This window comes from Natrix helvetica (assembly GCF_964273705.1).
Source record: "Natrix helvetica genome assembly, chromosome: 1".
Taxonomy (NCBI): domain Eukaryota; kingdom Metazoa; phylum Chordata; class Lepidosauria; order Squamata; family Natricidae; genus Natrix; species Natrix helvetica.
Genome location: NC_138548.1, coordinates 63005221 through 63030019, shown reverse-complemented (window position 1 = coordinate 63030019; position 24799 = coordinate 63005221).

Genomic DNA, 24799 nt, shown 5'->3' with positions numbered 1-24799 from the left:
TTTTAGCTGTCAGAGACAAACATAGATACCCCATTGAAAATGTCCTGTAAAACACAAATCATGGCAGCCACATTAATGTCATTTCTACCCAAATTCAAAGCTCCCATGACAATCAAATCATCCAAATGATTGGAAGGAAGAACCCATTTTTGCATTCCTGGAACTTAATGCTAAAAGAGAACAAAAAACAAAGAATGTATAGACATATTGAAACTCTCCCATTCACAATTTTTAATAGTTGAAATAGTACAAGGCACTGCCACTTAGGCATAATTATGTCTGGTCATGTGTAATGCAAAGAAATATTTGGTTACAGTGTAAATGTTACGTCAAAGTCCCAGTAGGAATGGCAACAATCACCTTAAGCTTCTGTGGAAAAAATCTGGACTAAAAATGTAATTTAATAAACCGAACCTACAGGGACAAAGAAATAGGATTGCACATCTCTGAAAATATAAACAAGTTGCCTGCTTCTGTTTCCATCACTAATAGAGGAGAGAGAGAGAGAGATTTTGATTAATTTGAAGAAAATAATGCTCAGTCTTATCTGTCTTTTTATAATAATTAAAAAATAATGAGATGGGGTCAGATGCCCCAGACAAATAGCTGTTTAAAAGACTACAATGCAATTTATAAATTTAAGCAAATTGTTTCTGCTTCTTCAACATATGTGTTTGAATACAATTGATGCCTTTTGATTAGTGCTCTTAAAGTGAAATTTAATTTGCCAGACAGTGTAACAAAATCTTACTTTTACTATTTTTTTTTAAATTTCAATATTGCATCTGTCAAATATTTATTTGATAATATTTAGCTTAGTGGGAATAACTGTATTCTGGATTTCTCTGCATGAACCCAGTATATGTTTACTTAAAGGCAAGTCTATTGAGTTCAGTGGGGTTTAGCTCCAGATTAAAACAATTAGGCTATAGCCGTGATGGTGAACCTATGGCATCCCAGGTCAGATCTCCATGGTGTTTCTTTCGTGAGCTTCTGTTTGTCTGAAAATGATGAAACAGAAGCCTCACATTAGAAAAAGATCTTACTTCTTGCTGTGCGGCCCTTGCCACTGGCCAGCTAGTCTTCGGGTCTCTGCTGCACATGCACGCCTGCCCACACATGTGTACATCTGAGCATTTCCATTTGTGCACACACACACCTTTCAGTTTGGACATGCATGCACATGCAGTTTGGGCACTCGGTGTTTTTAGACAAATTATGAAAACAATTTCAAGTTTAGGATTGCCATCACTAGGCTATAGTATTACAACTTGAAATTGTTTTCATAATTTGTACATCAAACTACCTCTGAATCAAGACCAATACAACATCTTTAAACTTCTCATTGCTTTCCCTACATATTGGCTGGGGCTGGTATCTTTTTTCAAGTTTCTTTCTTCACTCAGAGCTTTTATGCCAGGAAGGATGAAAGGGAAGGGTAGAGGTACAGAGGCAGGACAAGCAGGGCATCGACACAAAATATTCCTCTATTTCCTGTGTGATCTACTCTCTTCCTCACACCAGAAGGCAATCTAAAACCTGCATCAAACAATGCCGCTCGTGTGTCCCTTAGGAACTCCTCGTGCTGCCATTCTCTGGTGAGGAGATCTATTTCTCAATTTAGGTTCACATAGATTTTGAGCAATTTGGTTCTTCACATAATCCCTGACCTCCAGTCCTTCCGACGCGCCCTAAAAAGTTGGCTTTTCCAGCAAGCCGGCCTGGCCTGTTAATTTTATTTAATTTTTAAAATGTGAGTGTTATATAAATTGGGTTTGTTTTTTGGACTGTTTCTAATTTCCTTTTAACTTTTGTACTATGTGTTTTTTAATGCTGTACGCCGCCTTGAGTCCTTGGGAGAAGGGCGGCATATAAATCTAATAAATCCAATCCAATCCAATCCAACAGTGCACTTCTACTGCCAAAACTTCTCACAGTTCCCAAATTGAGTCAAGAAGATCCTTGTGACTAAAATGTGGAGAGAAGCACATCTTGTTCCTGTCCCAAGAATAACAGAGTTTCCAACCTTTTCCGGAAGGACTTCATGAGCAGCCATATGAGTTAATTTCTACTACTAGAGATTGTTAAATTGGATGGCAGGAGACAATTCAGATGACCATGTGCAGAAATTTCCTAAATTTAATCTGTCTAATCAGCTCCAGAAAAAAAGATTGCGGTAGTAATGTTGAAGAATTTCTATGGAGATTCTCAGACATCCAGGTCATGGTTGTCCCAAAAGTGCTTTTTCAAAAGGCAATTAGATTGTTTTTTCCTCCTTGAAGACATTTTGCTTCTCATCCAAGAAGCGAAATATTTTCCAGGTTTGACTAAGAATCTCCATAGATATTTTCTTCAGCCTTGCTGTCACAATCTTTTTATCTGGAGCTTCCTGATGGCAACAGAATTATGGCCAGTGATATAATGATGTCATGAGCAAAGGTTGAGCTATCCCACTTTTTTTATGCTTAAAGACAAATATAGAATTTTTACATACGGTACCTGATCATCCTTTCAGAGGAGAAATGGATCTTCTGAGAAGCATCTGCAATATGGATTCTATTTTAAAAGTTTATTTTAGCAAGTTTACATTAGTTGTACTGGTTGGGAAAAGGAAGCTATGATTGAATCTAAACTTGGTTGGATTGGAATGGTGGGACTTTTATACAGTAGAACCTCTGGTCATAATCATAATGTGTTCCCTAACTTTGGTTGCAAACTGATTTGGTCGTGACCCGAAGCTAATTTTGGAAATTTGGTGCTTACAAAAAAAAAATGGTTCAGAAGGGAAAATCAGCTGCGGGGTGGTCAGAACCCGATTTGGTCATGATCAGAAGCGTTTGTGACCAGAAGTTCTACTGTAGCTGGTTCTATATTTGAACTACAAAAGAATGCTTAAATCAGGGGCTTCCTTGAAGGGCAATGCAGGTCTGGGTGGTCCTATATACTTATTAAGCAGCTAGGCAGGTCAGCACAGAACCAAAAGCAAATTCATATCTTCTTAGGAGCAGGCATAAAGACAAGGCATGTCCAAATATACAACTGAACTCAGGGAAATGGGCAGAATATATATTCATTTTCAGAGAAGTAGGCAGAAGAATGTATATACATTTTCCACCTCTTGCATACGAAAGAAATTCATTCATTGCTAATGTAAGCTAGAAGCAGATGTGAATTTGAGGCTCTAGATATAGACTATACTTCTGTCTCAAGGTCATAAACTGGATTTGAATTAGAAGGAGAGACATGATTGCAGAGAAAGGCTGATGCACACCAGTGGTGGGTTCTGAATCCCATTCCAACCAGTACGGTTGGAACAGGCCGGAGTCACCCACATGGACATGCGTGGCATGCGCATGCATAATACCTGCCTGCGATACCTCTGCAAGCCTCCGCGATGCTCCAGCTGCTCGGCAGAGTGTTGCGCAGATGGTGTATGCGCAATGTGCGTGCATGGAGACACCAAAGGCTTAAAGGACAGGTAAGGAGCTCGGGCGGGCAGGTGGGCCCTCCAGAGCACTATACCAGAATGGTACCCAGTGCTCCGGCAGGCTCTGGTATGCCTGTACCGGGGTGTCCTGCCTGCAACCCACCACTGATACACACATACACACACACATACCATCTATCTATCTATCTAGCTATCTATCTATCTATCTATCTATCTATCTATCGAGAGAGATAATGGATTAAAGTATATTAGAATATTGCATCCCCGTTGTTTTCATAATTTGCCCTGCAGATTCTTTATTAGAGTTCTATTAAATCTCTATAGAAAGAGAAAGAAGATTTTTAAAAAGGAGGAAAAGAAAATGAAATATAGAAAACAAAAATGTAGTTTTTGAATTATAATAAATAATGCTTTGCTCCTTAAATGTTCACGTGAATGTCTAGGTTTTTTTTTAATAGTCAGCAATTCTCATTTCCTAGATCCATTTATAAAGAAATTTGTTTTGCCTTCCATCAGGCCTGACTCTCTTCCCAGTCTTCTAGTTTGTACCATGCCCTTGAATGTTACGTATATTTATTCATTTTACTATTTGGAACCCAAATAATTAACTCATGTTCTGTTCTGCTATGTCAAATCATCTGCTGCCAAATGTAACAAGAGCATTTGCGGTTAGGCTGAGGAGAGAATGTAAATAAAAAGGACAATGTCATCATTGAAAACAATGGTGAAAGATGAGGACGTCAGAGAAGTATTTTGATACAGTGACAAAGGATTTGTGTTGTCTTATACAAATCATAGTTGGTTAATCGTTAGATTTTATGCTGTTAAGGATTGTATTTTCCCCCCTCTCCATTAGTATTTATCATTGTTGTTCCACAATGTTAATAGTATTACAGCCTCTGTTGCTAATCTATTGTCTATTTATGCAACTCCTTTAAATCAGTCAATAGTCTTAGTGAATACATTTCTATGTGTCTGGTTATCTATCAATTATCAGAAGAATAGAAGAGTAGAGTAGAGTAGAGTAGAGTAGAGTAGAGTAGAGTAGAGTAGAGTAGAGTAGAGTGGAGTAGAGTAAAATAGAATAGAATAGAGTAGAATAGAATATTCTTACGCTATAAGCAAATATTCCTTATTTCATTTTGTATTTAGTATCTGATTACTTACTTGGGATAAGCTGTGCTATTTTGAGACATTGTTGTCCCATAAGTAACCCCACATTGGTACCAGTGTGTTAAAATAGCAGTACAATTAGCGCTGTACTTATTGTCACACATTTGTATAAAATGTTACTAAAATCTGGAAGTTGATTGTAGCTGTGAAAATCCCTCCTACTATTCAGTACCTTCCAATGTAAGCTACTCACAGGACAATTAACCTTTGCTTACAGAACTGTGGATCTGGAAATAAATATGTTGGGGAAAGCAGAAGACTGACAACATGGGTAATGCAAATTAATGGAGTGATCAGTCCTAAACATACACACAGAGATTGGAGCAGGGATCCCTTTATGTTTAGCTTTGACATATGCTACTTTTATTCTGTCTTCTTCCCCAAAAGATTAACCTTTATTTTCTTTTTAGTTATTGCAGATGAATTTATCCCAAAAGAGATGTTGTTACAATTTTGCCCCTGATTGCCAGTTCAATAACCCTAATTTTACCATTCTATTCCCTTGCTATACTCTGCTCTGAAGACTGAAGAGTTGGAGAGACAGATCATAAATGTCTTCTCTTCCTCCTACTTCTGCTGTTCCTCTTCCTCTTCTCTCTCTCTCTCTCTCTCTCTCTCTCTCTCTCTCTCTCTCTCTCTCTCTCTTTCTTTCTTTCTTTCTTTCTCTTTCCCAGATCAAATACAGCTTTCAGATCAGTAAAACCCAACAGGCCAGGTAGAGGGCAACATCTTCATCCATTTTCCTCCTTGTATTAGCTTTTACTAGCGAGTCTCCATTGACCTGTGAGAAACATCAGAGTGATTGACTGTCCTGGCAGATGTGCCTTAGTAACAGGTAACCTGATCATTTCAGTCCCATCTGTCTCCAGTCTTCTTCAATTCACATATATAATGGGAGAGTGGGGGAGGCAGTCTTTGTTATGATTTAAAATTATAAAATACATAGGATAAGGATAGCTGTAGCCATTGTACGTCTTGAATTGCTTAAAACAAGGTGGATATGCAGGAGATGGGTTACAAAATCTGCAACAAGAGAAGCCTCGGCTTGTGGGAATTTTGCTGCCAATATTTTAAATGCTTTCAGAAAAATCTGAAGCTCACACAACAAAAACTGGATAGCAAGAGCAGAGGCTAAAATTAAGGCAGGCATTTCTGAACCTCCCATGATAATAATAGAAAGATGTTTGAAAGATAACAGTTTCAATGTGAGTGAGACAGATGGGCTGTTTAACTGTGCTCAGTGAGAGGAGGAGAACTGATTCAGTAAGAACATTTTCACGTCTTCTCTTCAGTGCCCACAGCCTGGCAAATGTTGTGACATCATTAAGCTGAACTGCTGATTTTCAATGGGTCTTGAACAAGAACGGGCAGGGGTAACTCAAGCTTCATGCTGAAATGCAGCTAACTAATTTACTAGTGTCACTATTTCCGATAATTACTTTTCGCCAAAATATTTTGCTGTGCTTGTGTGCAGAGGATTTCATTCTACAAGTCAACACCCCAAGTGTTGTAGCCTCGCAGGATCTATCAACAGCTTCTATTAAGAGAGAATATAATCTTGGTGAGAGGGGTGGCTAACACTTCTTTTCTGTTTCTTAGTAAAGTCTACTGCATAGACTCCCAAGCAAAGAATCTGCATTGGCAGGGATGACACGTTCAAAATGCAAGGAGAAATAACATACTGAAGCAAGCAAAACAAGGTAAAATGAATGACAACTGACAGAAAAGTAAACAAGTTGGTTTTCCTCTCCCCAAAAAGAAAGAGAAAAATACATTTTGGGTGGAAGAGGACAGTCAGAAATACTAAGGTGACCAACCGTCCTCCTTTAGGGAGGACAGTCCTTCTTTTGTAAGTTCTGTCCTCCCTCGAAAAGTGTCCTCCTATATGTCCTCCTTTTCGATATTTGAAGACTAATCTGTTGCGCGTTATGTGACGTATTTGTATTTGACATGACAATTCGTCAAGACTCAAGAATTTTTATCTAAAGAAATGCTAGACATTAAAATAGACGACAATTGTCTCTTTGAAGAAATTAGAAGACTGTATATTTAAATTCTGAAAAATTAATACAATGGGAAAATCAACATGTTGAAATTGATAAAAGATGGGTGGATGTTTTCAGCCATTTCAAAAATGAACATATTCCATGTGAACATTTATTTATACTTGTTCAATTTACGTTGTGCTGCCCTGGAACTAATGCAGCAGTTGAAAGAGTTTTTTTCAATGGCCAATGATTTTTCGACAAGTGAGAAATCGAGATTGAATGTTGATACTCTAGCTGCAGCACTTGCCGTAAAATTCAATATGAAGGATATTTCTTGTTCAGATATTTCCAATATATTGTTAGAAGATGATACATTGACAAAAAATATTAATTCAATGGAAAAGTACGCATTTAAATAATAATTAACAGGCATGTAAGCATAATTACAATATAAAATGTTGCAAATGTTTTTATTATGCATATATCATAATTTAGTGTATTATTGTTGCAATGAATAAAATGTTTCTTTTATTTACGATATATTTTTTCCAATTTATTTGTCCTCCTTTTCATTGTAAAAAAGTTGGTCACCTTAGAAATACACAATCATAAAGTACTCAATACTGCGATATTGGATAGGGTAATATGATTGAGTTGTCCCCCGCAGAGATATACCATCTATTAAGCAATTTTGAGAGGAAAATCAAGGCCAAGATTAGATTAAACATTGAATGGAAGCCAATTCCTTTGAAATCAATAGGACTTGTTCAAGAAGAGGATCAATCATTTTACTTATAATAATTTGCATGTCTGCTAGAGGGATCAGCTTCTATTATTACAGTCATAGCACTGCATAATTAATCCGTTTTAAGGTTACACTTGCAGGGACACGGTGGCTCAGTGGTTAAGATACTGAGCTTGTCGATCAGAAAGGTCAGCAGTTTGGCAGTTCGAATCCCTAGCACCCTGTAACGGAGTGAGCTCCCTTCACTTGTCCCAGCTTCTGTCAACCTAGCAGTTCAAAAGCACATTAAAAAATGCAAGTGGAAAAATAGGGACTCCCTTTGGTGGGAAGGTAACAGCATTCCATGCACCAGTTCTGCAACCCAGGCCCGAATTCTACTACTGGTTCAGCTGAACCAGGCCGAACTGGCAGAAACTCACCTCTGGTATTGTGTTGAAACCAGGAGACCCTGATTATCTATCGCCATGATTTCAGCCTACAGGTTTGAGCCTGGTATTTTCTTTCCGCCTATCCGATCTCTACAATAGATACAATAGTAGGATTAAATGAAGGAGATCCCTATGTAAGCAGTCTTGTTTAAATAAGCTCCTGGAGAAAAGTTGAAATATAAATCTAACAATTGTAACAAATGAATAAGTAGAGAGTAAAGTTAATGTATAAGATATTTTTATGAATTAATTAAAAAGGTCACTATTTAATTTAAGAGGTCACTATAAAAAGGCCACCATTTGTGGAATATGGTACCTGTTTGTGGAATAATTGTTCATAGGAATGTGAAGAATCATTTTCAGTTATTATGGAACCAAGACAAAACTCTTGTTTGACCAGGCATTTTAATTTCTTCAGTCTGTGCAGGAATTCTCTCTTTTTACTATACTGGCACTGCATTCTGTGACTATATACTTAAAATTATTGTTCATCAACACAGTAGTGAGACAAATATCTTCATAAATTAATTAAAATAAACAGACAGATGGAATTTATTCACATGTCTTAAATCAGATGACTATATTACAATGTGTGAATTGTTTGACCTGGTACTAATAAAAAGACATTTCATTAGCAAGAACCCTAGGAAATTTTAAAGAAGAGTCATCCTTTGGTATTACTGTAACTGGTGGCTCCTGCACAGTCCCACCAAGTATCATATGTTTCTCCATTTTGTAGGTGAAGATCTGCTAAGCTGAAGTGCTTTCCATCATGATGTTTGAAGTTCCTTCTGGTACATTATGCTGTCAATTTTAGCCGTGATTTCATCTTGTAGGGGAAATTCTAGTATTACTACTAAGTGCATAGTGTCTCAAATGCCCTCTCAGTCTAAATACCATGTCTTTTGCCTTGATGTAAAGAGTAAATAGCTTGGTATTTACTGTTGCTATTATCAAGGAGAGAAGCAACCTAGAACTAAGAATAAATTTCCTGACAGAACAATTAATGAGTGGAATAATTTTCCTCCAGAAGCTATGTATGCTCCAACACTAGAAGTTTTTAGGAAGAAATTGGACAACCTGAAGTGTCTGGACAGTCTGAAATGGTACAGGGTTTTCTGCCTGAGCAGGGGGTTGGACTAGAAGACCACCATGATCCCTTTCAACTCTTTTATTCTGTTCTGTTCTGTTCCATTCTGTTCCATTCCATTCCATTCTCTTTTATCCAAGGGATATCTCACTTGTCATCCTAGCATCTGAGAAAAATACAATTCCCACAATCTATATGACTCTTCTGGTATATTAAAAGAAAGAGAAGAAGAAGAAATGGAAATAAAGAAATAAATGCTATAGCTCCGTGTCCTGGTCTTATATGAATATAGAAAGTAAAAGCAATATTTCTCACATTTCCCCTTTGCGAGATTAGACCAATCTCACAAGAGATAAATAAAAGCACGACTTGTTTAAAACAGAAAAAAAAGATAATGCTCCATTTTTAAGCCTTTACTTTTACTTCATTTTTACAACAAACAATGGTGGAAGGAAAAAGAATAAAGAAATAGGAAAATCTTTCAAAAGGGCCTCCAAGTTAAAAAAATACATAGGAAAATATTAAATATTAAATTCTGTAAATACCACATGACATATCTAATATACAAAATCATGACTAAACTCCTTTCCCTAGTCCTCTGTACTCTAGCCCCAACCCTAGTTACCTAAATAACGTCTGTGTGAGAGATGGGTAGTTTCAAAATATGATGGATGAATGAATGATAAAGTCACTCAGCTGACATTGAGAAAATTGAATACCAGAGAAAATAAACTTAAAATGTCAAACTCGATTTCATTGAGGGCCGCATCAGGGTTATGTTTGACCTGGGGGGGGCAAGGTAGACATGGCCAGCTCAATGTCACTCGTGTCAGGGGTGCCTGTGGCAGTCCGAGCACTCTGCCAGAGAAAACAGGCTCCTGAGCTGCGTTTTTGGCTGCAACAGCCTCCTGCAAGCCTCTGCCAATGAAAACGAAGCTTGGGAGGACCTGCATATGGCCGTCGTGAGTTCCGTTTACACTGGCAAAGGCACTGCAGGCCAGTCTTTCATTGTTTCCAAGGCGGCCCTCAGGCCAGATCTAAGAACCCCATGAGCTGGATCCGGCCCCCAGGCCTTGAGTTTGACACACCTGCTCTAATCCCTAGTCCAATACACTGCTTCTGCCTTTGTTTTAAAAGGAGAGAAAACTTTTGCCTATTAGCTAAAAGGCAATGCTTTGAGTGAACCTTTTCTCTTTTTAAAATATTTTTTTTTATTTTCAAACACAACCACACAAGACATACTGTATAACATAAAAATCTCTTCAACAGCATACAGTGTGTCGATTGGTTACAAGGTCTTTCTGCTTCTTTTCCATAGTCATCACTTGAGCTTTATCAAAATTCACATATTGTCAATCAAATATCTTTGTATACATTATTATTATACGTCATTTGTTTGCTTATCACTATTGTTTCTCCATTTTAATAATAATAATAATAATAATAAGTTTGAATTTATTAGCCGCTCCCTTTCCAAGTAGGACTCGGGGCGGCGTACAATGGAGCATATAAAACATAGAGAATATACAAAAACACATAGACATACATACAAAACATACATACACATACACGGACACGGACTCGGAGGAGGTAACAAATTACATCATATAGACAGTTAAAAATCAACATTAAAATACCCCAATTGTAAGAACCCAATATGCAATTAAAATTTAACGTTTAAAATACAATTTAAAAAACAGTTAGGAGGAATAAGAAAAATTACGATTGAGCCAGGCCAGATAATTGAAAGAGGTGGGTCTTCAGCTGTACACGGAAGGAGCGGAGATCGGAAGTAATCCTGATGTCACGGGGGAGGTCATTCCACAGGGCTGGGCCCATCACAGAGAAGGCTCTGCTCCTGGGTGTCGCCCCCCGGCACTGTTTGGCGGACGGCACCCGGAGAAGTCCCTCTCTGTGTGAGCGAATTGGTCGTAGGGATGGGCTGGGCCCATCACAGAGAAGGCTCTGCTCCTGGGTGTCGCCCCCCGGCACTGTTTGGCGGACGGCACCCGGAGAAGTCCCTCTCTGTGTGAGCGAATTGGTCGTAGGGATGTGTGGGGCAGGATGCGATCCTGCATGTAACTAGGCCCTGTGCCATGAAGCGCTTTAAAGATCATAATCAAAACCTTGAAACGCACTCGGTAGACCACAGGAAGCCAGTGCTTTTAAACAAGGTATTCTAAATATGTATCCATTTATATTATAATGATTCATTATATCATCTTCAATATATCCGATAATAAAGAATTTTTTATATCCTATTCTAAATCATTCTATTATTTTAGCATGGATAACATTATCTAATAATTTTCAATTCCATGTTTTTTCCATTACTAGTATCATCAATTCAATATAGATGTATACAAATTGTTATAATTGTTAAACATCCATTAAGCATAGCTATTATTACATCCTTTTTATATGAAACATGTTAAATTTGAAATAAATTTATATTATGGCATTTCATTACATCATCCTGAAATCATCCAATGATATTACAACTTTATATTCTATTCTATATAGAATTATTTATCTTTTATAAAAAGGTTGTTCAACATCTCCATAATCCTCACTTACAGTTTGTATAAAATTTCATATGATCAAACTAGTATATGTAACTGCTTCATTATCATTATTAATTATTTATTTGGCTATAGCTATTATTACTTTTTCTTATACATAGTACTCAACTACATTAAACTAAATTTTATTGTAACATTTCATTTCATCATCCTGTATCCTTCCAGAAATAGTGCAGTCCAATATCTATTGCCATTTGTAGAATCTGTATTCTAAGTCTTTTCTTGATAGGTCTTATGTGTACTTGACAACTTGTTATTCATTGTATATCTTATAAAGATTTGAAACCCTCTATCTATTCCTTTCATCAGCTTGACTTTTGTTATTGCTGGTGCTTCTGCCGAAATTACTCTCATTGTTTCTGCCAAATTTTCTCCCCTTTCTTCATCTATATTTTGACATCTGACATAGAGTTCCAGTTCATCGATTTCTCCTTTCCGTATTTCGCACTTATCATTTCCCTCCACTTTCGAATTGCTGTCAGTGTCAACAATTTTCTTATCACTTTCATATGTCTCTGTGGTTTTTTGAATTCTGTCCTCAAATTTCATCGTTGTTTTATAAGTATTCTCAACTCTTCCCTCCGTACTTTCTGTATTTTGATCTATAATTTCAAGTCTCTTTTCAATTCTCTGTGTAATTATTAAGACTATTTGAATTTCTAGCATAATTCTTTGCAATGTTAGTCCCTTTTCTTCTTCATATTGGGCCATTTTTCCAGGTTATAGACACTGCCACTAAAATATCCAAGTCTTTTGCCAGGTTTCAAACAAATTCAGTAAAGTTTTTCAGGTCAAAGCTTTCTCTTTCCTTCAAAGAAACACCTGTATAGCCACTGACCCTTTCAGTAAACAAAGCCAATAGCTTTGTATTATCAGATGTTATCAAGCCTCTAGCCTCTAGATGGCAGTGTTACATTCTTTCCCTCTGTTTTTGCCTCTCTTTCTAAACTCCAAATGGAACAGAAGAAAAAAAAATGTTTAAAGATTATGATACAGCCAAGCCTTGCGAACAAAGAAACTTTTAATCCCCAAATTCAAAAAAATGGAAGAAGTATAGAGGAAGAAGGATAAAAAAAGACCAGTCCAGTTTAAAAGTAATAGGCATTTGTAAAAAGTCCATCCACAGAAAACAAACAAAATTAAAGTGAAAAAGATAACACGATAGTTTTAAACCAGGGTTAATTTGCCGCTTACTTCCTTCCATCTTCAATTTTATTTTAACTAAGTCTCTTGGGTTTTCTCTTCTCTAATAATAAGAATTTTTCTCACCATTTTGACACACTGTCTCTCCTGTTCTGCTTCCATTTTAGGGGACTGTCCCAACCTTCTGCAGCCATTTTGACTGCTTCTCTTGTAGCCAGCAAAAAGAGCTTTCTCCTGGATCGATCAGAGAATTTGTGATGTCCCTGAGATCAGCAGGACATGCTCTTCTCTATCACCGTTCCTTCAGAATGGTTTAGATCCAAAAGGACTGTCCAGCAACAGAGATATCGACAGCAATCCTGGAGCCCCAAGATTCCATGTCGTCAAGCTCGCTCATCTGAGTGAACTTTTCTATGTTTCTGTGTCGTGCTTCAACTGGACTGAATGTTGATTGAGCATCTTTTTTTTTTGTCTAGCTTAAGGTCTGGGAGGGACTATCTTTAGACACAAGTCTTCAAAATTATCTAGGAAGTGGTTAGAATCCTTATCCTCCCTGTATGAACAAAATCTGTTGACAGTTTTGGATTGGTTGCACAATCTTCCTCAACCACTCCAATTCAACTGATAGGGAGGTTGTTTGTTTCTTTGCTCCCCCCAATGTTTATTTTCTTTTCCTTATCTAGGTGGACAGTGGAATTTCCTGCATGTGTGTGGCAAAATGAGAGAAGAATATAGGGTAGAAAGCATGAAGTAGTGAATGAAATAAATGTTGAGATAAAACTGGTGTTTGATTGTACTTGAACATATTGTTTAAATGTGCCAAAATTGGTACATCAGTCAAGATCTCTGGATTCAAATGGTGATGATCATGGCATGCAGAAAATTATGATTTAAAATGAGAGAAGAATAGAGGGTAGAAAGCATGAAGTGATGAATGAAATATGAAAATGTGTGTTAAGCCTAAAAGCCTAATTTATGTACACATGGCAAAGGGATGAAGATAAACCCAACAGTATGATTTGATTAAAGATTAAGAGGATTGGAAAGGAAATAAAGATAATTAAAAATTAACAAGGAACAGATTTTTTGACATAAGCGAGGATGTGAGGTTAAAAATGACATGGAGGAAAGGAAAGAAGTGAATGAATAGAATAACTGCAGGAAGAGAAAATGCAAGTCTCAAATGACAAAGTATTAGAAGCCATGTTAATCTGCCAACGGAATAAATGGAAAATAGACATAAAGAAAGAAGGTATGGAATCTGCTTAGTACAAATTGAAAAAAAAGTTACAGAGTGTTGCTGAAGTATATGGAGTCCTGTTAATAAGATGCCTGGAGCATTAGAGTGTTGAAGTGAAAGCAACTATGGATGAGAAAAAAATATTTAAAAAGAATTATTGCTGCTAAATTAAAAGAGGAAAGAAAGTTGTAAAGAATATATCCAGAGAGCAAGGGACATTTATTTCAGTTATTCATAAACATTATTTCTGAATTTTGCTAATAATTTCCTAACCAGATGTAGAGCCAGGTAATTGTTATTTGAAACAGCGATGCCTCTATTCATCTATCTAAGGCAGAATCTGACTCTGGCTTGTACTACTGAATCACAGAGACAGTAATTTGGTTATAGTAAAATCCTTCCATGAATAGAAAAGCAAATTATGTTTGTAACTTTTTAAAATACTAGAGCTTTCCCATTGATGGAATGGGCAAGAAAGCAATTTCACATCTTTGCAGATCCCTACAACCCACTAAAATGTGCTCCGTAAGACTCTTGGAAAACATGAAATGAATTGCTATAGCAAGATGGAAAATAGATAACAATTGCTTTATCTTTTATTTTCTAGCAAGAATATTATAAACAGAATTGAAATATGTTTTTCTTAGTTGAACTCTAAAGTCCCAAGATCAGCTAGTTCTCAATGGGCAAATTATATTGTACCAGTTTCTTCATACAATTTCTGTTATGCTAATATTTTTCATAAAAGTGTAATTTTTACACAGAACAAAAACAAAGCAAGAGGTGATGTTACTTTAACAATTTAGTGAGGATTTTTTTTTTCAGTGCTATTTTTGGCCCACACAAACATTTACTTGTTTAGATTAGGACACAAATTCAGGATGATGAAGTAAATAAAGAGATTTCAGATGTCATTTCAGTGAAAAGTAAAAAAAATAATTTTGACAAAAAGTTTCATATGGTCTGATTTGGTGAATCAAAATAATTTGATGAAAAGAAGGCTCCAAGATGGGGCTAAATTATAACATAACTAATACAAAGTAGATAATCCTTGCTTTCTCGCGCTGTGGCTCCAGGTCTTATTATGACTACAAAAGAAACATTAAAAAATATTTCTGTCTCACTGATGTAGATTACCGTAGAAACCAAGCAAATGAATACCTGTGCTTCTCGATGCTTTTTAAAATATCTTTTTCCTCAAAGGTCAAATGCACATATTTGTACAGCACTGTAATGATATTACCATTTTTTTAGGGCCACCAAGCATGTATTTCTGTTTTACGGTGCTGTATTACCTGGGTACTCTATCATCTATTGAGTTTAAAGGGTCTTCCAAATAAATGCCTACAGCAGAATTGTTTTCTAGGGACAATGATAAACATGTCAAATAAGTGGCTTTTAAAATGTGCCTAACTTGCCAATCGAGGCATGGTGTAGCTAATTATTCAACAGATGCAGTATCTCCACTGAAGTCCTTAATGCCTTAATGGTTTGTGGCTGGTGCCTTCCAGAGAACTTTATGTACAAATATGTGCACTAATAGTATATTTATGCCCAGGATTGGCCCTATCATTAGAATGAGACATCTCTGTGAGGCAGCAGATAGTGAGTTGAAGAGGTGGCAATTTGATGCAGATGAGAGAATTACATGTATAAGATGGCCTGTTCTCATTCTCCTCAATTAACCTGATGTTTCTGGATGTATTAGAAGGTGCTGTCTTTCTAGACAGGCAAACAAGATTCAGAGTCCAGTTCCATCCCAGTGTTTAAATGAAACGGAAAACTCTAAAATCATCTTTTCCTTGCAAAAAAAAAATTGAAATGAGTGGGCTAGATAGTCAAGATTCACTAAATTTGTTTTTACTTGTTAAAAGTTGGAAGTCACTTCTTTATTTCTTTTCTATTTCATTATTATATTCTTACCTTTTTGCCATAAACATATATTAATGACAAGGAATATTTCATAAATACATGGCAACTCTAGAATAATAACTGGTCAAATGGAATCAAGCATGACTTAAAGACCTGTCCATAATCTGTCCATAAAAGTACCTACCTTTACTATTAAACTGCTTATGTGGAAGAAGGAAGGAATCAACTTGGCTTCTTTTTTAAATTTTTGATAATATATAGGAGTCAGGGAATCTGGTAACTTGCCATGCTGGCTGTTTCATATTTTGGAGCCTCTTATGATAGATGTTGGAAGAGGAGGAGGAGGATGAGGAGGGGGGGGAAGGAGGAGGAAGAAGATGAAAATGAAGAAGAGGAAGAGGAGGAGGAGGAGGAAGAAGAAGAAGAAGAAGAAGAAGAAGAAGAAGAAGAAGAAGAAGAAGAAGAAGAAGAAGAAGAAGAAGAAGAAGAAGAAGAAGGAGAAGAAACCAAACATACCTATGAGCAACTTTTACATTTAAGGGAGGCCTAGAACTCACAGTCTCCTAGGAGAGCACCTTAAGGAGAGCACCTTAACCTCTACATCAAACAGGCTACTTATCTGATATCTTGCCAGAACCAAGTTGGCAGTTACATATTATGGTCAATGAACAGGCAGATTGCTAGCATGCACATATTTAAAACTCCCACACATATACCCATTGCTCTTGTGTAAAATTCTAGACTTTCCATCAAGGAGATAGAGTTCAGTGGAAGATTGCCAGTGCTACTCAAAAATGCTCTGAAATTCAATGCCATCTTTCATCCCTGGTCATTATGTTCTGGTTTAGAACTGATTTTCTCCTATACTTACTATTATTTCATAAGAAAATTATGGAGCCACACTTAATATCACTTATCTATGAACATATAATTCGTATAATATTTCTAAAAACTGGTTTGAACTTTAACCACATTAATGTAAGCCATTACTACTATATATTTTGCTAATGCTTATATCGGAATCAAATACTTGCATTTTAAAATAGTTATTATATGAATATTCCAAATCATTCTGTGGAGTTAACATCGCCATTGTGGATCATATTAGATTCCAGACAAATAAACAACAGTGGTACATAGAATTTAACACCGCTTAAGAGACTCAAAGAGCATATCTGCTTGATATAAAGCAATGAAATTCATTTTAATAGGGCAAGAACTAATTTGGTGTCAGCCTGGGGTGGAGGTGCTGATGGAACATTGCTGTCCACCAATTTTTATTAATACATTTTGCAAAATCTTGAATGACATGTTCACTCTGTTCTGTTGGCATTCCTGAGCTTTGTTTGCCCGTGTTTTCTGAAATGTCTCTACAAGGTTGTGTGTGCTTCAACTCTGCCCTTGTAATATTATTTCCAGCTAATTATACCAATAGAAAGAGCTGAGTGCAAATATGATTTTAGCAGTTTATAATAAGAAAAATGCTTTGTGCATATATTAAGACCAAGCACTGTTCTCTCAATTATTATTAGCAAGAACTCCACCTACTGGTTCGAAATAGGATAGCAAGTAAAAAAAAAGGTTTTCAAAAGAGATTTGTTATTTTTTAATAAAGCATTTCAATAAAGAAATTGTTGCCAGTATATAACCCAAGCTGTTGGATATTTGTACAATATGATCCAAATTGGGATATTTCATGTCTTTGGGTTTTGATTCCAACTCATTAAAAGTATGTCCTCTTCACCAATTACCATCCTAAATATGTTTTCTGACCACATGTAAAAGTATGAGCGGAAAGATGCACAATTTACATCAGTTACATGAATAGAAATTCATTCATTGTTTCAGGTGAAAATGGATGGCTTACAGGGGTGACTGTACAAATAGGAATTTTAAAAGACATTGCAATCCCTTTATTGTAGCTGTACCATACTTTCCTCCCCTCGTTTTTCAAGCTTTGCTTTGATATCTTAGATGTATGACTATAATAGCAATTCATAAGATATTATGCAAAATGTTCACAAAAATTCAGCTTTTTGTATCCATAGGGGAATATATAACATAACAGTAGAACTGAGAATGTACTTCACAAAGAACCTAAACTTACTCTGTTTATTACATTTATATGTAGGTATTTTTCTAGCCATAAACATTAAGACCGAGAAGGTAGTGGGAAATTGGAGTGTGGTGGTGGTGGTGGCGACACTGGGTGGGAGAAGGCTATTAGCATCCTCTTCAGTAGTGCAGAGAAAGCACCATGTACTATTATGAATGAATATCCATTCTTCAAAGTTTGGAGCAAAGAGGATCTATGGAAAATTACAAAGAATCCACATTGGACGGAACACCAGTGGAGGAGCTGGCACTTGGGTCTGATAAAAGCTGGGTAGTATGGAAATCATTGGCTACAAGAAGATTCAAACACACTCTGAACAAATGGGGCTATCTGGTTGCTTCCGCTCCTTGCCATTGTGATGACATGCAGATAACAGCATATACAATGTTGTGGTCCACCAGTGGCCAGTGGAGATGGCAGCATATTTGGACAGTGATGATGTTGGGGAGGAACATGGACCAGTTTTGGAGTCTGGAAAAGGCTCTGACGAGGGCTCTGTGTCGGAGGCAGAGAGGGGGCCATGGCCATATGCCAGTTATCAGCTTCCTTCAGAGTCAGACAACAGTGAGGCAGATGAACAGCTGGAGCTTTTTTCCAGTATGCGCATATGCTGAATTGCCAGATAAGGGGAACAGATAAAGAACAGGGGTTGACTTGAGAGTAAGGCCACAAGTGGACGATGAATGGCCCCTCTAAGAGGAAATAAAAGAGGAGCAAAAGGGAAGTGGAGTTTGCAGGAGACAATTAGTTTACTTAATTGGTTCGTGACTTTCCAAGACTCCTTGACAAGTTTTGCAGATATTGGTCTGGCAGCTCTCTATGCCAGATAAGGTCTGTGACTATAAATCCTCCCTTGAAAGACTTTGTTGGATGTGAATGGGAAGAATTCACAGTAAATTAATAAAAGGCATTTTTGTTGAGACAAGGACTTTGCTTCACACTCTTGGAAAGCCTAGGCCAGTGATGGCAAAACTTTTTTAGCTCGTGTGCCACAAGTGGGGGGAGCGCAGGGGGGTCGAGTGTGGGCGTGCTGCACCCATAATGCAACGCACGATCCCCCCAGTGCGCATGCCCGCAAAATGCGCCCCCCCATTTTTACATGGCTTTTTTGCCCTCCCCATGCTCCAGGGGTTTTATAGGAGCCTGGGGAGGGTGAAAAGAGCCTCCCCCGACCCCCCGGAGGCCCTCCGGAGGCTTCAGGGACTGTCCAGAGGCTTCCCTGAAGCTTTCGGAGTGCTTAAAACCACCCACCGAGCAAACCGGAAGTGACTTCCGGGTTGCTCGGAGGGTCGTTTTAAGTGCTCCGAAGGCATCAGGGAAGCCTCCGGACGGTCCCTGAAGCCTTCGGAACGCTTAAAACCACCCTCCGAGCAACCCGGAAATCACTTCTGGTTTGCTCGGAGGGTGGTTTTAAGCATTCCGAAGGCTTCAGGGACGGTCCCTGAAGCCTCCGGGGGGGGGGGCGGGGGAGGCTCTTTTCACCCTCCCCAGGCTCCTATGAAGCCTCTGGAGCCTGGGGAAGGCGAAAAATAGCTTTTAAAAAGGTGAACCTTGCGTGCCCTGACAAATGGCTCTGTGTGCCACTTGTGGCACGCGTGCCATAGGTTCGCCATCATGGGCCTAGGCCATAACATTCAGTATACCTGCCCTTTGTGTTCTGATCAGTGTACACTTGAAGATCTCGTGGCAATGCAACAATGCAATTAATGCTGCTAGTTTCTGGACCAAATCTGTTTAATCTGTACACATTTTAATGTTGCATTTTATATTTTAAATTTTATATCATATAGCATGCCTTATTTTTAATTCTTCTGACATCAATAAACAAAATGAATATCAATCATGGAGCATGGTGGTCATTGATATATAGTATGCACTAAATATGCACTACCACCTTCATTAGCAGTGTGCCAGTGTGTGAATAGGAGGCTGCCTGAATATGTGTGGCTTTGTGTGGCTCAGATTAGACTGGTGGTTTTCAAGATGCTATAGCAATCCGGACTACAAAAACAGGGGATATTTGCATAGAATAAAATCAGATAAAGCAGATACAGCTAAATCATATACTGTATCTCTCATGGAGTTAGAACAGAATAGGCAAGCTCCTACCTTATATGGTGATTGCCTCGGTATGGCTTATCTGGAAAATAAAATGTGTCTAATATTTCTTTTTGTTTTACAGTTGCATTTTTATTATCCAGATTGTGTTTTATTTAATTTCTTAACTGCATATTGCCCTTATAATTTCCTTAGATTTCTTCAAGAGAGTAAGATGCTATACAAAGAAACAAGAATAACTCTACTGATGGCCCTGTGAACTGAAATCTCAATTGCTTTTAGTGTTGATGTGTGTGAAAATGCTTTCCCCCCTATAATGTATATGTGTATTGTACTTCTCACCCTATAAAATTAAAAAGTTTTGGTTCCAGAAAAATGTCCAATTAACATGTTGGCTCATACTGCTAAACAATAGTTTGTTCATTTCCATGAACGCCGTCTCTGGATCATGCTACCATTCTCTCTTCTGAAGATTCTTGGGAATCAAAATGGCAGCCATGCCTTGGTGTTTTATATAGAGCAGGGGTGTCCAAACTTGGGAACTTTAAGAGTTGTGGACTTCAACTCCCAGAATGCCCCAGCCAGCATGGCTGGCTGGGGAATTCTGGGAGTTGAAGTCCACAACTCTTAAAGTTCCCAAGTTTGGACACCCCTGATATAGAGGATATATAAAGTTTGGGGAGAAAAATAAGAACTGCTACAACTCACTATGGTATGCTGCATTGACTTGGCATAATTATGTTTTCTATGTGCACTGAAAAGTGGGCATCCCATTAAGCCACTTTGTGTAGAAGAAAAACAATACATAAAGGTAAAGGTTTCCTTCGCACATATGTGCTAGTCGTTTCTGACTCTAGGGGGCGGTGCTCATCTCCATTTCAAAGTCGAAGAGCCAGTGCTGTCTGAAGACGTCTCCATGATCATGTGGCCAGCATGACTAAATGCTGAAGGTGCACAGAAGGTGCACCAAAGGTGGTTCCTATTTTTCTACTTGCATTTTTACATGCTTTCGAATTGCTAGGTTGGCAGAAGCAGGAACAAATAACGGGAACTCATTAGGTTATGTGGCCCTAGGGATTTGAACTGCCAAACTGCTGATCATTCTGATCGAAAAGCTCAGCGTTTTAGCCACATGTCCCTCAAAACAATACATATTTACCCTCAATCCTATATGCTTTATAATTGGATAGGTTATCACCTGGTATGAAACAGTGCAATGTGACAAAGAAAATATAGAATCCCTATTTGGAAACAGAACACTATTTCTTAGTATGTATTCAAGGTGTTGCATATTTTAAAAACAGCTATTGCAAGATACCACAATATCAGTAGTTTGCATAAATATGTATCACATTCGATTTTAATATAGAACTCTCCAAAAAAAGTCATCCATTAGCATATTTACTTCAAAATTGCAAAGCAACTGAAGAATTTAAGAACACAACTAGATAACAAAATTTACCTGACCTTTCAAAGCTCAACAAAACAAGACAGAAGGTCTCCTTCAAAGGGTGTATCATCTATATGTTTGAAGGCTGTGAAGCCCATATGTTCTATAAAACTGTTGCATCTGAAAGTTATAATAATATGCAATAAGGTGCCAGAACCAATTATTAAATTTCATGCGATCCAACAGAGTCAAGAAAAATACACAGGGTCAGTTTTACTGGCTTCAGCTCTTACGATGCACAATGCTTGGGATTATAGTGTAATATCAGGTTACTGCCGAAGATTTCCTTATGCTGTCAGTTATGGTCACAGATGACTATACAAAAAATAAATAAAAAAATGAAATGGTACATTTTTGTTTGGGACAAAGATTGCAGGCTATTTAATTTATTAATTACAACAAAGATTTAGCAGCATTAGAACAGCTCTTACAACCTGGTGCTGATAACCCAGTATAGTGACTCCCAGAATTTCCACCAGCTTGGACTCTCTGTTCTATAATACCTTAAAAGGAACTCAAAATGCAAAATATTAGATTAATGCAATTTATGGTGGAAGGAAAGAAGGAAGGAAGGAAGGAAGGAAGGAAGGAAGGAAGGAAGGAAGGAGCATATATTTCAAGTCTTAAAAGAGGAAAGCAGTGTGATTAGCTGACTTTCAATGATAGCATCAGAGGCAAATAGTGTGGAAAAAGAAGACACTTAGGTCTAAGTGTAAACAGTCATAATTTATTTACTGTGACATCTTTTAAACATGATGAGTGACTGTTTTAAAGACCAGCTACCATCTCTTAGCCAAGGTCAACTGTTTGACATTGATCCAGGCACTTTTGCACCCTGTGAAATCTATCAAGAATGTGGTTTGGGAGACTAATGACAGTTTCATGGAGATATTATGTCTAAGTATACGTGTAAGACTGACATATGCATATCATATGCAATACTTTTCTTCAGAGAGATAATTAGGTGAAATTTGTCTTCTGTTGATTGCCTATAGGAACCAAATCTTCACATGCATACAAGCTAAGGGAATATAACACCCAACTCAAACTCTGCATGTTTAGAAGGAAGTAAATTCTGCTCTCCAGGTTGGATATCTTAAAGGTACAAATGTAATTGATGTAGGAAATGATTTTCTGCTCTTTGTTATTGGAGCATTGCTAGCTTAGGCCCATGTTTGCCTGTGTATGTTTACAGCATCTGTCAGCCGATACATGAGAAACAAGAAGAGTATTGTAAACTGATCCTGCAGCTTTTGCTGAATATTTAATGCAGTCTGTTTCAAAGAAAAGCACAAACATTCTACTTTTTCCAATTGCTTGCCCTCTTCTAATATTCTCCTGGGAGAGATGGGTTTTCGAACTTGGTCATTGCAAGTGCCCATTTACTTCAAGATCTTTACTTCCCAGTCTTGGCTTCCTTTCTGTCTCCTCAAACTGGATTTATTTCATTTTAGCCACCTTAGAGTAGACTTGTGTGTATATATTTTCAGGACAATTGGATTGTCTCTATAGATTTTTAAATCACTTTTGAGATCACCATCAAAAATATGTAAACTGTTGTGTTGTTCCACCAAGCAGTCATGGAACACACTTTAAACGGGGATCACCCAATCCTATAAAATGATCTTTAAATGAGACAACGAGAATATAAGTAGATTAAAGTGGCCAATAATAGGGAAACAAGTGCCCATTCGAAGAGCAATTGTAAGAAATTTAAGCCTCAGGAAGTTGCATTATACATTTTATTAAATTGAGGGTCTATTCACCCTTCTTGTGGGTTGAAATTTGAACCAGTATTTTCTGTCTTTGGTTGCTTTACTTTAAGATTCCTTAATGGGCAGAAGATGTAATGCATAATATCATATGGCTTGCCTTAAGTTTTCAACTTAGTATCTCCAAAGTTGTAATTTAATATAAATTGACATATGTTCCATAAACAGCTGTTCTTTCATATAAAACAATATCTGGCCTGAAATGATTGTGTGAGGCCCCTAGGACTCCTGCAATATTCAGCTGCTTTGTCGCTTTAACCTTATTTGCAAGAGAAAGCATCTAATTTTAAGCAGCTCTACCATTTAGCACTATGTAAAATGCTGGCTTTCAAGAAACAGAGTCAACTTGTATTTATATAGTTGTCCTGCTGCTTTTTCAATAATCAGGAGAATGGAAAATAAGGCCGAACATCCGATTCACATACATGCACAAAGAATTGATGCCTACTTAAGTTCTTTATAAAAGGCCATCAAAAATATTATAACCACCTCATAAAAATAGTCTTATCAGTGTCTTACAGCAGGGGAAAAAAACAGTGTCAAGGAAATTGCTTTCAAAACTCCATGTGGCAAATGTGCTGAGTTACTGTCTACTTCAGTAGCAACTGCTAGTGGGGGGTGAGAAAAGGAAAGGGGCAACAGTCTCCCAGAATGTCAGGAAACAACACAAATTTCTTTGCTGTACTCAAGGTAACAGTAGGCATTGTCAACAGCTCTGTACTGCTGTTTGGAGGCTTCTTCAAGCAACAGAGCTTCCAGTTCACTAAACATGATGCTGTGTTGCTGCTTAGAGAGGAAAACTAAACCACTCAATAAAATATTACTTCAACAGCAGAGTCTTCTAGGAAATTAGTTCCAATGATTTCTCATGAATGCAGTGAAGATTCATAAACCTACAGATATTTCAAGATCAACTTTATTAATCAGGTTTGAAACTGAAGCCATCTTAGATAGCATACTTGTGTTTCATTACTTGGTTGGCATGTAGAACTTATATCCAATCTTTTCTTCAGAGGTTCAAGATAACATCTCAGTGTATCCACCAAACTATCTTGTGAGGTAAATTAAAGAGAGAAAGAGAATGCCTTGAGAGGAATAGCCTCAAGGCCTCCTGACTTTTCTTAGTATTCCATCTTTTATACCTCATTGGTGCTATGTTTTTGACAACCACCAGAATGCTAATGCTTTTTCTCATCACATGATTGACTATTAAATCTTTACAAGTTAATTGGAAACTAAAAGGTTGGCAGGTCATTTAACGGCTTTACACCTGAACAAATATTGTTTGAGCTGAACAGGTTAAAATTTCTTCAACAAACAACTTTGTCTCCATTTGTAGGAATTAACACATGGAGTTCTGGTTTTCGTTCGTTTCCAATGCAGTTTAATAACTATTTGCAGCTGGATGGTGAAGTTCTCTGTGATTAAGAGTGTGGCATTATTTGATATAAGGTATCCAGTTCCATGTTTCATTCCCATCCATGAGGAATATAGGCTTTTTAAACAGATTATCTGTCACTTCTTGCAGTCTGTGATAATCTATTTTGCACATATAATTTATCAGATATATAATTTTATCATTATCTTTTATACTGTGCATTTATTATGCTATTCAGATAGTCCCATGATGGTGATAAAACATCTTTTGAAAAAAATCATTCAAATGTCTGAGCTGAATACAGTCCTATGAACTA